This window comes from Crinia signifera, chromosome 19 (genome assembly GCF_055691185.1).
Source record: "Crinia signifera chromosome 19, ASM5569118v1, whole genome shotgun sequence".
In the NCBI taxonomy this organism is placed as follows: Eukaryota; Metazoa; Chordata; class Amphibia; order Anura; family Myobatrachidae; genus Crinia; species Crinia signifera.
The window spans coordinates 133,691,439-133,708,385 of record NC_139226.1 but is presented as its reverse complement, the minus strand read 5'-3'; the positions used below and the strand labels follow the sequence as shown (position 1 = coordinate 133,708,385).

The following is a 16,947-nucleotide window of genomic DNA, read 5'->3' as shown; positions in this document are numbered from 1 at the left end:
GCCCTGGCATTTTAGACCCGGGTTGACCCTCGACCAGGGAAATTCCCGGGTCTTTTTTTCTGTCTGAAAGGGTTATCAATTAGGTGAAGCTATAAATAGCACCCAAATATTATACATGAAAAGGGCCATCAATGGCAAAATCTGTGCATGAAGTGATTGGGTCTCCTTCATAACCCACTGCATGTAGAGCATGGCATAAATATATCAGAGGAATACAACTAATGTGGGTATAATGGTTAAATCTGTCATGATCCCCCAGAGAGGAGCACGAAGTACGGCCCTGTTTTCTACCACGTTTAAATCAGTTTATCTAGAAAGGGCGTGGTACGGCTGCGCTTGCCACGCTGAACCCCCACAAGTAATCCGATGTACTGATCTTCTGAATGCCATCTGCTGGGCACTCATCCGGTACCCATCTAGAAATAGACGGTCTTCAAAGCAGGATCCCCATGAACTTAGTACAACTCTGCTTTGATCTATGATGCGGTCTACTTTTTTTAAATACAAGTGTGTTACCGCTGCACGGAATCCGTGTTGTTCATTTTTTACTAAACCGATCGCTTCAAATGACTACTGCAAGTGAACACTGCATCACTTCTGGCTGGTATTTGGCCTGGGGCGAGTTAGAGGAGCGGACCCTTCCAGGAGTCACGTCAGCAAAGCCGTTGTGGCTCACAGAAATGTAGCACACTTACCACCACTTATCAAACAGCCCTTATACTGTATACATTTTTAGAATAAGGTTGATTAATAATTCATAAAACATGGTGCCCAGTCACTTACATGCCTAATCGATGATGCTTCCCCTCCTTCTTAAACGGGAACCATGCCACAAATATCATCATTTAAAATCTCATTTCATATATTCTGCTAAACCTAATGTTTTTTTTATATACAGAATAAGACATATTACTGTAAGCCAACAATTCCTACAGAAAGCCCCAATCCGTCCAAGTCATGTCCACTTCTTTACCAAAGCAAAGATATGCTTTCCTTTAAAATGTGTCACAATTGCAAAAAATAAGCTGCTGAAACGGCAACTCGCCCCTTTGCTGGCCACTGCAGGCAATGTTGATGTTGGATGCTGTGGATTAGTTTTTCTAGTACACGGGTACCGATTGTTTGCAGCTCGGAGTTAAGATGCGCAGGGGGGAATTTAATAAGATGGAAGTTCTATGTCACATGATATGTCGCTATGGGAAACCAAATAGAATCTACTTATTTAATTAGACCCATCTGAAAGATAATAGATAGTATTTGATTGGTTGTCTTAGTCAATTCCCCCCCCCCGCATTCTCTTATACCCCTTTCACACACAAATTGAAATTCACGGGTGAAGCAGTTCCACCCGGGAATTTCATGAAATACACAAGTCCTTTTTCTGTGTGAAAGGGTCAATCCGGATCTTAAGGTGGCCATACACACGCAGATTTATCTGCAGGTCTGGCTGGTTGGAACAAAAACCTGGTTATGGATGAGAGCAAATGACAGTTGACCATTTGCTTGGAAATGCTGGAAAACTGACAAACTGTCACTCATCCATAACCATGTTTTTGTTCCAACCAGCCAGATCTGAAGATAAATCTTACTAGTGTATGGGCACCTTTAAACTCAGAGTCTCCAACCCAGCAAATGACCAGGGTCAGAGACCCGGAGTTTAAGATCCGTGTTGACCCTTTCACACTGGCGAAAACTCAGTGTAATAGAGCAAATTACTGAGTGTAAATTTTAGTCCCGGAGATTTGCTCTCCTGTGTGAAGGCGGCCTGACAGCACGTGACCAAGTAACCCGGTGCTTCAAATGCCGGCTAATTGCCGGGTTACTCGGCCGCAGCTGTCTGAAAGAGGTATAACATGGGAAAAAGGAGGAACAATGGCTTTTGCTTTGTACATTTTTACAATTACTAATAAATGCAATTGCTGGAATGAAGTTATTAATTACCAGCTTCTATAAAGCCCACACATATATTTCACAGTGATTTACAGAGAACCATTCACATCAGTCATTATATTCTATGGGCCTAATTCAGGATCAATTTCAGCACTGCCGCCCATTAGACTGTGCTTGCATTTCCCCCAAAACAGCAGCAGTTTCAGGGTTTGTGCAGGCGTGTGCACATGCACAGAAGGGAGGAAATCGCCAATTAGCGCACTTTAACAACCCCTACTGAATTAGGCCCAGTTTGGTGAAGCAGAAGGTGTTAACACAGCAGCCAGTCAGCTCCCAACTGTCATTTTTAAAACCCAGCCTGTAACTTGATAGTTAGGGGCTGATTGGCTGGTGTGTTATCGCCTTCCAATGTATTACTTCACCAGGCTTGATAAATTTGCCCCAATGTTCCGTACCACATGTACATGCGCACACGTTCACTGTACGGTTAGTTTTATTGCTAGCCAATTGATCTATGCTGTCATTCATTCCGACAGCGCGCCGTGTGAGACGCGCGAGTATCCTGCACACTTGTGTGTCCGCTCGCTCAAAGAGTGGGGCTTTTCCAACACCGTAGAAGAAAATACGAGCATTTTAAAGGCTTATTCATCATTCACCAGAATATTAATGTACGGAACTCATATTTATTTATAACCTACTGCTGCCCTTGGCAAGAGTTTTATAAGTAGGAAATAAGGTCTCCAGGGTCCTGACCTGATAACTGGTATTCGCATCCCTCTGCGGCACACAAATCCACAAGCCTAACAACAGCCAATCTGGTGATAGTACACAGCGCACAGCTCAGTACGGTGACTGGGAGGCAATCTGTACTTCTAGGTTTCTGGAAATTTTGCAATGAACATTCCTTATGACATAAACTGGAAACCATTTTTTTTTTTTTTTACTCACTGGAGGTTGCCATGACAATGGCTGGCACAAAAATGGAAATCTTTTGGTTGGGCAAATCGTAAATATTTCATGTTCTGTGACCGCCATCAGTACCCAGAGTAGACCCAGTGGCACACTTCACTCGACACAAGTTACTATTCCCACGTGGAGAGTAAATCAAGCAAATGTTAGCAAAACATTTGACAACCCCTAAAACCATGTGTTCACCATTTGTGTGTCAATTAATGTCATGTTGATCTTTTGAACCTTGAACACTGTCAACATTTGATAATCTATCTTTGTTTAATTATTGTTCCTATACAGTACTCACTGTGGGTTTTTTTTAATTCAATTTAAATTGTAGTATTCAGCAAGTTCAGTCTAAAGGCCCCCCGTGTACTATGCGATTTTGGCCCAACTTCACCCAATTCGGATGGATCGGGCCGTGAAATCGGGCCAAGTCGCGGTCCCATGCGGCCCAATGTGCGGTCTCGTGCGCATCGGATCAGGAGGTCGGACCGGATGCACATAGCATTTACTAAATCTCATGTGCAGCAGGAGCTGAGTGGGGGACGCAGAGAAGCGGTGGGCAGCGGCTGCGGGCGGGGGATGCCGGTGTGGGGAACACCTGAGCCTGGCAGGAGGAGCAGGGAGCCGAGCTGAAAGAATTTTTTTTTTATAACAATACAAATGAATGGGCAGCCAGTGACTGGCTGAGAGCTCTCTCAGCCAATCGCTGATTGGCTGAGAGAGCTCTCAGCCAATCAGTGGCTCCCCATTCATTTGTATGAGCTTTTTTTTTTTCCTTGCAGCTTGGCTCCCTGCTCCCCCTGCCCCACTCTCTGTTCCTCTTGCTGGCATCCCCCGCCCGCAGCCTCTGTGTCCGACGCCCCCCCTGCTCCCTCCGCCGGTACAATCATGTTGGGATAATGTATGGGAGCCGTAAGGCAACAAATGTATCCAAATACTATGGCTAGGCAAGTTACAGATTCTAATACAGGTTTCTAAATCTTGATTATCTGCTTCAGTTTGTTTGTTTGCCTTATGGTTCATAAACTGTGGAGAAGTTAAAATGTCAAGAATCTTACAAATGGACCTCCAAGACCTTGACAAGAATTCTTCCCCATGATCAAAAATAACGATTTCGGACAGCCATATAATCTTCACATCATCTTTAAAAGAATCTTACGAGCACGGGAGCAGGCGGAACCCTTTTCGAAGATGACGAAGTGTGCTGCCTTAGAGAACTCGTTAACCACTATCCAAAGGATATTAAATCCTGTGCTAGAAAGTAAGTCTAGTAGGTATAGCGATTTAGTACATGGATCAATAGGAATACAGTTTGTTTGGAATTAGAGACAGATTTAGGCCTCATGGGCCCTAGGCAAGATTCCAATTTGGGACCCCTCCTCTCCCTCAAACAACCCTAGATGTTTGCTGCTGATTGCAGGCAGCATCAATAGACTACCTTGGCATGTGTACAGTCAATAAATGCTCAGTTGCCTAAACATCGGCATTGCGTACAGATCTGAATCAGGATTTAGGTCTTCTGGAAGTAGAGGTAATACCTGTGTCACAATGAAAGTAAACTGTCTGTCCGCATACATTCTGTGTGTCCAAACATTTCTATCCTATCAAAGAACATCAAAGAGACTTTGTGAAAACGGGCAGGTCTGCGTGATGACATGACGCCAAACGATAGTCGCACAATGCTCCTCTGGGAACGATTTGGACAACTAGTGCTGAACAGGCCAACCTGTGGCTCTCCAGATGTGAAACTACAAATCCCAGCATGCCTTGTCACAGTTTTAACACTCCCTTACAGCAAAGCTGTGGCAAGGCATGATGGGATTTGTAGTTTGACAACATCTGGAGAGCCACAGGTTGGCCAGGCCTGCACTAGTGCAGCAAGTGCTTTCTAACAATGCGCTGTGTGTTGTGCACAAGTGTAGCAAGCCGCAACAAGCCCTCATCACAAGGATGTGTAAACCCCCAGCAATCTCTATAAAATTAGATTTTGTATTTGGCAAAGTGAAATGCTCATTGGTGTTCACTGAACCGGGTCCAAATCGGATGCTTTATTTAAGGGGCAAATGCTTACAAAACAAAACCGTGCCTTCTAAGTGATTGCCCCTTTAAAACAGTCTGAGTTCCGTTGGCATCCCGTGGGTCTCAGGTGGCATTATAATCTGCCACACATCACTAGTTAGGTGTTAATTAGATCATTTGCACCCGACAGTATCGGCATTAGCAGTTTTTTGTTGATATTGTTTTGTTGTTGAGTAATTGTCCCTCCATGTCATCCGTAGGGTCAGTTATGTGGTGGTGGTGTACAGTTGTGCTTCTGATTGTCCTGATGTTTCGTAACTAGCAGCCACTAGCATTGCTTTTGCCCATCACTTTGACCCTAAATAATTTGATTTGGTCCTCGATCATAAACCCGACGCACCACTGCAAGAGTTTTGCAACGCCCAAGGGTGCCTAGGCACACAGTTTGTGAACCGCTCACTTATTCTAATATTTTAACATGTTTTTACCGTTTTCTGATGCTGCATATTACTAGGACAATTGTGCAATTATGCTGCTTTCACACTGCAAAACCTGCTTAGACCAGGTATTTAATAAGTTTTTTTAAAACGGGTCAGAGCAAGTTTAACCCCTTTCACATCGCATGTATTTACCTGGTCTAAAGCAGGTTTGCGGTGTGAAAGCAGCTGACACATCCAGGAGATGCGCTGGGCAGTGACCTCTTGGAGGTATAGAGAGGGGATCAGGCACCAGAGCCCGCACCTAGACTGCCAGCAGGAGCTCTCAGACTACAGGCAGGGAGGAGAGCTGCAGGGCGCTGGAAGGGTAGGGGGTCTGACACTGAGCATTAGCTGGTCCCCTCGGAGCAAGCGCAGAGCATATGTAATGAGCTGGCCGCTCATTACATATGTGCATATGTAATGAGTGTCTGGCTCATTAAATATGCACTGCTCTGGGGACCAATAGTGCTCACTGCTGTCTGGGTACCGTTTCAGACAGCAAAAAAAAAACGGGTCTGAAACAAGTAGGACCCTGCTTTTTTACCGTTTCCAACAACCGTTTTTTTTTTTGAAACGGTAAAATCACTCTGCACCTTTCAGACCGCACATATTACCGTTTTAAAATGGTTAAAAATCTGCAAAATACTGTTTTTTTAGTGCGGTCTGAAAGGGGCATTACATGAGCTGTGTGCCTTTGAATTGACAAAAGGGCCATCCCGGCGGCATTGCACGTACAGTCACTGTTAGCCTCTGAAGAAATCATGGGGCCGACATGTGCTGGGAATATTTTCCTGGATCCTTTGAAGTTATACCTATAATATAAACACATCGGGGGAAATTGACTAAGATGTGTATTCTACTTCACATGTGATATTGCTATGGGCAACCAATCAGAATCTACTTCTTATTTATTTAGCACCCTCTAGAAGATAGTAGACAGGATCTGATTGGTTGCCCATAGCAACATCACATGTGAAGTAGAATACACATCTTAGTAAATTTCCCCCTGCGGCTGGTATCAGATTGCTGATAACAGTGGTGGGTATCATGGGTTTCAGTCCCCAGTGGTAATACTGGATTTAGGGCCTGATTCTCGTTCACTTGCACAAGCAAATTCTGTACTTGTTTCCTAGCACGGCGCCCGTCGGATCCCATCGCATACCTTAACTTAAGGTATGCGATGGGACCCGACCGACCCGATTTTCGGGCTTCAAAGACGTTTTTAATAGAATTTTAAAAATCGATCGCATGCCATTATAATGGCATGCGATGCGACACGACCGACCCGATTTTTACATTGGACCCAATGTTAAATGCCCCCCAGACCCGATTTTTTATTGTAAACCCACCCTGATGGTTAATTATTATGTCAAATGCCCCCCATTGTTAACGCCACGATCAACGTCAACCCGAAGCGTGACGAGCGCAGCGAGCTCGCATCCTCCGACCTTTTCATACCCCCACTATCCACGTCGGCGTGGAGTTTATTTTATATAGTGTGGTGAGCGCAGCGAGCCCCGCGAGGGGATGCATAATACGTGTGAAGTAATGTGCGTCCCCTCGCTGCGCTCGCCACACTATCTAAAATCAACTCCACGCCGACGTGGATAGTGGGGGTATGAAAAGGTCAGAGGACGCGTACCGCCGCCCCTCGCGGGTTCACTGCGCTCCCCACGCTTTGGGTTGACGTTGATCGCGGCGTGGCGATAACAATGGGGGGCCATTTCACATAGTAATTAACTATCAGGGTGGGTTTACAATTAAAAATGGGGGCATTTAACATTGGGTCCAATGTAAAATCGGGTCTCAGGGACCATTTAACATTGGTTCCAATGTAAAAATCTGGTTGGTCACGTCGCATGCGATGCGACCGATTTTTCAGACCCGATTATAATCGGTGGCGCCGTGCTAGGAAACAAGTACCGCAAATTCTCTCTATAATGGACAAAAACATATGCACTGCAGTGCAGCATGGTTTTATCCATTAGAGAGAGAATTTGCTTTTGCAAGTGAACCAGAATCAGACCCTTAATCACCCAGCCAGCTGCCTGCTAGGGAACGGTTTAGTCTCCCTGCAGTGAAAAACAGAACAGCTCCTTTTTAGCAATACTACTACTAATAATAACAATAATTATAATAATAAGACATTTATATAGCACTTTCCTCCTAATAGGTGTAAAAGTGCTTTACATTTGCCTTTACGGCACATAATAGAGCACAAAAAAAGAATAAGCAGCATGTAGGGCTGACATAAAGACGATTTGCCACTTGCCGACAAATCGTCCAAACAATCATCAAGTGTGTACCCAGCTTAAAGGAGGCTGTTAGGGATGCCACCAAGGTGGTATAGGTGGTGCTGTTGCACTTGCCCAGCAGTCCTTGAAGCCTCCTGCAAACTAAGGCTTCACCTATTTCAGCCACGTTCAAAGGGGTAAATTAGGTTCACCCCAACCCCGGTGCCGCCAGGACTTGAAAGGACAAGGCTGCTATAGGAGGCTGGGCAAGGCAAACACAGGACTGGAGTCAGACTGAGACACAAAGGAAGGACCAGACACACAGAAGACAAATACAAACTTTAGCACACTGCCATGTGCAACTAGTACGGGACCACTGCAGCAGATGGTATACACGAGCACTGGAGATGGAATTAGCAAGCACTGGGTACTGAACCCCAACGGCGTTAGAGGTGCAGTCCCAGGCAGTGTCTAAATGCAATACAGGACCGGCAGATAAGTGACAGGACCGGATTGCGGACAGTATCTACAGCCGGACCAGACTGTGGGGCAGTTCTGGTTACAGACAGACAAATGGGTGAGAACACAGGTACATAAACATAAGCTCTAATGGACCAAGTATCAACTAGGACAAACAGGACCAACACAGCACAGGCACATGAAGGGTCAAACAAACTCTGGGAAACAGGATCCAGGTAGGTACAAACTCAGGGCTGGGTAGGATAGGGTATACACAGGGCCGGCCACTGCAGGGTGGAAATTAGGAGCAGGAGTCCCCCCTGGATGGAGGTGAGCTGCAAATCACCCCCCCCTCCTGTTTGGACGATTTGGTATACAAACAAGGACTAAGTACAGGAGATATCAGCATCAGGATTGGTCAGGAAAGCATGCATGTGCTCTGCTGCAATGGCCAGAAACAAGCAGTGTAACCAGCACAGAGCTTAGGGCAGGCTGGGTAATATAAGCAGCAATGTCCAATCAGCTAGAATGGACAAGCCCAATTACCTAATTTATGACAGGTGAAACTGAACACAGAACAAATAAAGAGTCAGGCTGCATTTACACAGACCCGCCAGAGTCACACTATATAATGAACACTACGGGGTACATTCAATGTGGTCAGCGGAGGAGTTTGTATGGCAGGGATGGCTTGTTTTAGGCGAGGATCGCCGAAAACAAGCCATCCTCGCCGTTTAACCCCCTCGTCGGCCACTCGCCATATTCTATGTTCCAAGGAAAACCTCGCCATCCTCATTTCCCTGAACGACAAGGTTCCCTGCAAATGCAGTGAGCCTGCTGCATATAGCTGCACTTGCCGTTTCCACCTCACTTTTTAGGGGATGCGGTCATTTGGTCTACTGCATTATGGTAGAAAGTCATTAGGTCGAATCCATTAGGTCGACATGCTAAAAGGTCGACATGACTCTAGGTCGACATGGGAAAATGTCGACATGATTCTAGTTCGAAAGGTCATTAGTTCGACAGGTCATTAGTTCGACAAGGTCATTAGTTCGACATTGTCTATGTCGACATTCACAAGGTCGACATGGAGTTTTTCACTGTTTTTTGAGCCAACATGTGCCGACAGGCGGTATTTCATGCCCTACCATCCACTAGGGCGTGGTGGGAGAATAAAATAGTGTGCCGAGCGTAGCGAGGCACCGTGCCCGACGCATAGCGAGCGCAGCGAGCGATGCGAGGGGATGCAGTGCACTTTAAACTGTGTCCATGTCGACTGTGTTGACATTCAGGTAAAAAAACAGTGAAAAACCCCATGTCGACCTTGTGAATGTCGACATAGACAATGTCGAACTAATGACCTTGTCGAACTAATGACCTGTCGAACTAATGACCTTTCGACCTATAATCATGTCGACCTTTTCCCATGTCGACCTAGAATCATGTCGACCTTTTAGCATGTCGACCTAATGGATTCGACCTAATGACTTTCTACCATAATGCAATAGACCAAATGATCCCAACCCCTTTTTAGAAGTGAGGTTGAAACGGTGAGCGAAGGGGGTTATGACACCTAAACAGCATTGAATATACACCTATGCATTCATTTCAAGCCATTGTGGCTGATTCTGTGTCAGACACAGCTCGTTAGACAAGTGCAAAAAGTGAATTTAAACAGTGAACAAGCGCAGAAAGAATTGAACACATTTTGTATCAAACGAATCTTGGCTGGATCTCTCTCTGCATAAAATGGGCATTTTGGGGCAAGAAACTGGCAGCGACAACGTGATCATGCAGAACTGATTTGTTTGGTAGAGTGTCATGTGAGTATTATGTGAAGGAGTGTTGTAAGATTGTAGCTACAGTATACGCCCAGGATATAACGAAATATACAGGGGAGAGAGGTCTGTTTCTGATGGATAGCCTGCTCTTATCATGGCTCAGGTGGAAGAACAAAAAAAAAAGGTGCACTCAGTGGCGGCTCCAGAGGACGGGCTGCACCATAGTTCAAAATTTAAATAGGGGAAAAAAAACAATTGTCAGTGAGTCAGTTTGGAATAGCAGTTGGAGGCAGTCGGTGTTGCTCCCCTATGTAAAGTTTGAACTGTGTGTGCTGCAGCCCTTCCTCTGGCGCCTCCCCTGGGTGCACTGCATGACAAAATGCAAGCCCACAATTTTGTACTTCTGCATGACCTTAGGTGACAGCAAAGGTCTGATTGGTTACTCTGGGTGATTGCCAATCTACCACTTGTTACTGAATAACCCTCTGTGAGCAGCACAAAAGGTATAGGACAACATTTCTCAACATATTTATAGACAACAGTTCTATAAAATCCTACACTTGATCATTTGTGTCTCTTAAACAACCTCGAGTACCTTAATACATACAGACAGCTGAAAATATTTCGCTTACTTCTGCATAAACTGATTTTAAATCATAGTTTACTGTTTAGGATACTCCTCCTTGATAACAATATAAAGCTTAAAAATAACTAGACTGCAAAAGGGTTATTGCTTTAAGAATTAAATATAACATCTTTTCATTCCTTATATACTATGGTATATAAGTTGCCAATCTTTACAATGGGGCAGATGTATGAACCAGCGTGAAGTGCAGATCTGCACTTCACGCTAGTTAACTGGGGGTATTATGGTTTTTTATGTGCATTACTAGCGCACCTAACGTGCGCTAGGGACAGCCTGCCGAGTAATGCTCAGCAGGGCTGTCCCCTGCAAGTATGCATACAAGGCGTTAATCCACCGTGGCCGCTTCGCCAGCTCAGGGCTAGCGTTGTCCTATCCCCATTGCAGGGACAACGCTAGCCCTGCTGCTGGCTCCGGCCTGTGCAGGAGATCTCGCGATAAAAGCCAGATCTCACGCATGCCCAGAGAGCTGGCCGGGGGAGAGAGGGAGGGTTATTTTAAAATGCACATGCGCAGGCCGGAGGGGACGCCGGTAAGGAGAGCCGTGGAGACAGGAAATATTGGCTCTCCTTGTCGGCTAGTCCCTGCAGAATGCATCACGGTGTTACAGGTGCCCGCTTCTCTACGTTATGCAGAAGTGGGACCCGTTATTTTAAAAACTTAAATGGCTTTTTGATACATCTGTCCCACTATATCCAGGCTATTATACATAACAGATTAATTTCTAATAACATGACAACAAAATATACATAAGACCTTTTTAATTATAGAGAATATGTAATTTGTGGCAAACCAGAGAATTGTGCATTGGGGGAAGTAGTAAAGGTGCGTACACACGGGCACGGAACACGGAAACACTGAGCAATATGATTGCTGAGAAAAAATATTGCCAGCGATCATATTGCTCCGTGTGTACACAGTTTAAGAGGGTGGGATCAAAAAGTTGGTGGCAAGTAGCATGGCCAAAATATAGTCGAGTCAGTTATTTTTGACTTTTTGGTATTGTTTGCTATCTGTAACTAAGTAATAAATAATGTTTTGGCAATAACATCTGCCATAATGTTATGATATCCTAGTTGTAACACCAGCTACTATATCTACTAACATTGTAAAAAAAATGTAACTTCTCCAACCTTGTATTTTAAGTTACCATAGCACAAAGTCGACAATTTCATGCTGGTATTCACTGAGACGACACTGACCGTCAGCGGCGTGAATGTTGATATTACTGTCTAACAGAAGTGTGCAATAAGAGGCCCTTCAGCTTCTGTGGGATTACACATCCCAGCAATTCCTAATGTTCATTCTAGCACTCGCCAACTTTGAAAACCCATGCAGTTCCTCTTCCCTGCCTGGGGTGTCGCTGTCTGCTGTAGTGCTTCTAGCACAGTGTGGTCTGTATATCAGCACTGATATGCAAACCCGACCTGTGCTAGAATCACCACAGCAGACAGCGACACCCCAGGCAGGGAAGAGGAACTGCATGGGTTTTCAAAGATGGCGGGTGCTAGAATGAACACTAAATTCCCTTCCACAAATTTGCTGTGGCAGAGAATGTACGATGTGTAGTTCAGTACCAGTTGGAGGGTCTTTAGGGTTATTGCCTATCTATAACCCTAAAAGTAACTGAATTCTAATCTTGATCTGTTCATAATGGGGGCATGCATAATATCAACATTCCGAACATGTTGTCATTATGAATTAAACTGCCAACATTCAGAAGCATTTGACATTAGTGTCGACATTCAAGCACACACGCTCTGATTCTGCTAGTGACCTGAATCAGTTGTTGGGTAACACCACCACAAGGCACAATTTCAAGGGAAACTGGGTGACGGATTGGAATGATCATAAAATCGTACCATGTGTGGTGGGCACCTTAAAGGTGGGTACACACATATAGATGTATCTGTCCAATCTGTCTGGTGGAAGCAAAAATGTGGTAATTAATGGATGGAATCAAATCACAATCAAGAATTTGCTCCCAAGCACTGGAAATCAGACAAACGGATGTAACCAATTTGTCTGAATGACCATTGCCAGTTTCCCAGCGTTTGAGAGAAACTTATTGACTGTAATTTTTACCGCACATTACCAGATTTTTGTTCCCACCAGACAGATTGGACAGCTAAATCTTTATCCCATCTGACAGTGCCCTTCTCTCCGAAACCTCCTTCTGCAATATTTTTTTAACTGGGACACACAATTGTTAGGAGAGAACAAATTGAATGAAATGAATTAAACCTTCAAACTAACAAAACTTTATTATGCCGCCAATACTGTAAAAATTATATATTTATTTATATTTGTATATTTACATTATTTGAAATATTCTTAACCTGCGGCATTTGCTTCAACAACAGTCACTTAATGATTTTCTATTGTCAAGAATGTTCTATGGTCATTGAGCATTTTTTTAAATCAGGTCGTTCAAAATGAATGATATGATGGTGTTCATGGTTCTACAATACTGCTGGAGATACCTGGGTTAATGTAAATACAAGTGACATTCTCATTGATTTTAGTGACCCACGCAATCAGATACTTCTTCATTATTATTTCCACTTTCATGGAACAAATAGCTGGTAGCATGGCAATAGCATTATCCCTACAGTAAGCCATTATTATATAAATCATCTGCCGCAAATGTATCAAGGACATAACCCTAATAATTATTTAATTATCCAAAATGTTCCCAAGCTCATCAACATGCCAATATAAAAGTATATCACTGTCATACCCCAGGTTATGTCCCCTATTTTTCCCCCTTTGGTACAGTGGGGACAAATATTTACAAGTACATTCTAAATATTAATAGTAAACAAGTATACACGATACAATGGTATCATGTCATTGTGTCGTCATCACATGCAGAATTCCTGGTAACCAATAAGTGTACCCTGATGATATAAAGGGGGGCTCTATGACGGCAGGAGAGGGGAGGGGTATAGTGCTCCTTGCAGTGATGGTGGCACACTGACCCCAATGGAGTGGCGAGAGCTAGGGTGCAGAAAGTGTCATTGTCACCTGAAAGTGCCCACACCCGAGGTGCCAGCTCTGAGTCATCCGCTGATCTGGGACTGCACTGAGCTGCAATGCAGGGGGCAGGCAGTGCTGGGTACTCACCAGGGCACGAAGGTCCCCCCCTGGTCCCCGGAGTCGGTCCCCAGTCAGTGCGCCGTGTATCCAGCCTCTCACAGCCGCATTTCCCTTTCCACTTTCTCGCTGACAGCAGCGACAGCAGCGAAACCCGGGCCGCGCGCGGGCCGAAGGGAGTTGTGGTCCGGCCTCCAAGCCACACAACGAGCACGGGGCGGCCCGGGAGACTACAACTACCGGCATGCACTGCGGCAGGCTGCCAACAGCAAGGAGGGCTGAGGGCTCCCCTAGTGCTCTCTGCAGTGCCGTGCTCACCGGAAAGCCCTGGCTTGTGTCTGTCTGCTGCCCACTGACATAACAGGGATGATCAGTATCAGGACAAGCGGGCAGCCCCTGGCTGGTATAATCAGTCTGCCAGCCCAGTGCCGCCTGGTAGCAGCATGGTTGCTGGTTGTTGTTATTGCCTATTGTCACGGGTAGTGAGGACAGATTGATGCCCGGTCATCAGTAGTAAGATGCTGATTAGATATGCAATAAGAATATACTGTACTGTGAATTATGAATAGAATGTGCCCAAAATACAAGTTCCCTCGCCTTGTTGTCTATGCCAGGGGCAGGGGTGGATTGGCCCGCCGGGAAACTGGGCCATTTCCCGGTGGGCCGGCCCAAAACGCATTAAAAACGGGCTGTCCGCGCTCCCCCTGGGCTGGCTGGGCCACGTGCAGCGGCCGCAGCACTTTGCCCAAATCCAAAATGGCCGTGGGAGGGCTGCTGCGCATGCACACACAGCACCTCCCTGGGCCTTCAGGCGGGCTCCCGTTCCCCCTCCGCCTGGCCAGCAGAAACCAGAAAGAAGCAGCAGGTGAGCCGCCGCTCCCCCCCTGCGCGCATTACATACCACCACCCCCCCGTGCGCCTATTACATGCCGCCACCCCCCCACGCGCATTACATACCGCCGCCACCCCCCGCGCGCATTACATGCCACCACCCCCCATTACATACATTTTTTTTTTGAATGGGTGCATTATTTATTTTTAAACTACGTATTGGAGGGTCCCATTCTTACTGTTCGCACTAATGGTGGACACACACATGCGATGCACACTGGTAGAAACCTGAGTTGGGGAGGCCCCATTATAAATTTTGCTATGGGGCCCACAACGTTCCAGTTACGCCTCTGGCTACACCTGTAACTGCAAACAAGACAGGTGATGCGTGGACTGGAAGGGCAGTCTGTCAACTGGTTCTGTACCCCGCTGTGACCCCATTGCTATGCCTGCTTCACAGCATCGCTTTACTGCAGGGTTTTTCAACCAGTGTGCCGTATATAGTGTTATAAAATATAATACAGCATTTTGTATTGACAATATTACAATATAAATCAAAATGAGATTGTTTTTCCTATATTATATTATTGTTGTAATTAAGGTTGTTGTTGTTTTTAGGATAACGTAGATTTCCATGTTATGATTTCCTGGTATTCAGTCTATAATGTGTTTCAGTAAATACAGGTATAGGGCAGTATTCGCTGCACATTCGCCACTACCCGCCGCGTTCCGGAGCCTCGCCGGCTCCAGTATTCAACGAGTCAGGGGCTCGCTGCCCCTGACCGGCGAATTTTAACTCCTGCGGCAATGCCGCAGGGAGCCTGAGGACGGCGGCAGGCAGGGAGATGGAAGTCTCCCTGCCTGCCCCAGAACGTTTGTGGGGGGGAGGTGGGCTCCCCGGGAGCCAGGCAGCACAGGCTGCCCCCCGGGGGTGCCAGCAGGGGACCGGGTATATTCACTACACCCGATCATGCATATGTAATGATCGGGTGAAGTGAATATATGAATATCTAATGAGCGGCTCGGCTCCGGCCCCCTGCTGGCTGGTCTGTGTAAAAAAAAATTTTTTTTAAATTAAATATATATTCATGTGCTTACACCACATGAATAAAAATAGCATGCCCCTCCTCAGAATAGGGACACCAAATGTAAAAAACAAAACACTTTTTTTTAAAAGTTCACCTTCCACTTCACCATAAAAAGATAGCGATTGCTACTTGGTGAATCATGGCGAAAAAAACCTTGAAATGTATTCGCCATCTGGTCATTGAATAGGGTGATTCACCGTTTTAGTCAGAAATTCGCCTTACAGCACAAAATCGCCATAAAAACCTGGCGAATCAGCCTCATTGAATACCGCCCATACTGTATTGGAAGATAATAATGCTTAGGAATGTGATGTGAATAAATTTGCTCTGCACAAGAGGGTATTACTGTATCTAGTTTGCTGAGAATATAATGTGAAGACTGTGCTGAGCTTTGGGCAGTGTGATCAGTGGTCGGGTGATTGTTGCTTGGGCGGGAGAAGTAGCGATGTGGGTTGGGGTGCGCGGCAGCGTTGGTAGCAGCGGCGCATGCACAGCACATTCTCAAGGTATAAGAGGGGTAGATGTATGAAGCAGTGATAAGGGAGGTGCCTGGTACTTTATCACCAGCCAATCACCTCCTAACTGTCCGTTTTTAGGAATGGGATCATTCGTCAGACTGCATTTAGGTCTACAGTCATTAGGTCGACCCCACTAGGTCGACTGGCAGGAAGGTCGACCTGACTTAAGGTCGACATGGGCCAAGGTCGACATGACTTAAGGTCGAATTTGCATAAAGGTCGACATGAGGAAGGTCGACTGGTCATAAGGTCGACATGGGTTTTTCACTGTTTTTTTATCCGAATGTCGACACAGTCGACATGGACACAGTTGGCAATGAGAATCGGACCCTCGCATCGCTCGCGATGCTTCGGGCACGGTGCCTCGCTGCGCTCGGCACACTATTTTATTCTCCCACCACGCCCTAGTGGATGGTAGGGCATGAAATACCGCCTGTCAGCACATGTCGGCTCAAAAAACAGAGAAAAACCCATGTCGACCTTATGACCAGTCGACCTTCCTCATGTCGACCTTTGTGCAAATTCGACCTTAAGTCATGTCGACCTTGGCCCATGTCGACCTTAAGTCAGGTCGACCTTCCTGCCAGTCGACCTAGTGGGGTCGACCTAATGACTGTAGACCTAAATGCAGTCTGACGAATGACCGCATCCCCCGTTTTTAAACCCAGCCTGTTACCTAACAGTCAGAAGCTGATTGGCTGGTGATAAAGTACCAGGCACTTAATAATTTCTCCTCTTTGCTTCATACATCTACCCCTCTCTAAGGAGACCTGCAAAACATGCCTCCTGGGGACCGAGTTTGAGATCCTGTGCTGTATATCATTTCTCTATTGCATCCTAGAAAATGATAGACAGAGGGCCTAATTCGCTAAGCAGCGGTCATTTTCTGCTTAGCGAACTGCTTAACGTAACCTGCCGGTTGAATGAACGCCCGCCCTCCCGCTGTCCTATG

At 45.8% G+C, this 16,947-nt stretch overlaps 1 protein-coding gene across 3 annotated transcripts in view; it reads right to left on the bottom strand.

Moving 5' to 3' along the window:
• MIB2 (MIB E3 ubiquitin protein ligase 2) overlaps positions 1-13,751 on the bottom strand; it is a 111,226-nt gene extending 97,475 nt beyond the window's left edge. Inside the window, exon 1 of one of the 3 annotated variants that reach the window (XM_083163399.1) lies at positions 13,490-13,751. The gene's annotated coding sequence lies outside the window, so the exon portion shown is untranslated. The remainder of the gene's footprint in view (positions 1-13,489) is intronic. The other 2 variants (XM_083163398.1, XM_083163400.1) reach the window with 2 other exon arrangements.
• Positions 13,752-16,947: the final 3,196 nt, after the last annotated feature.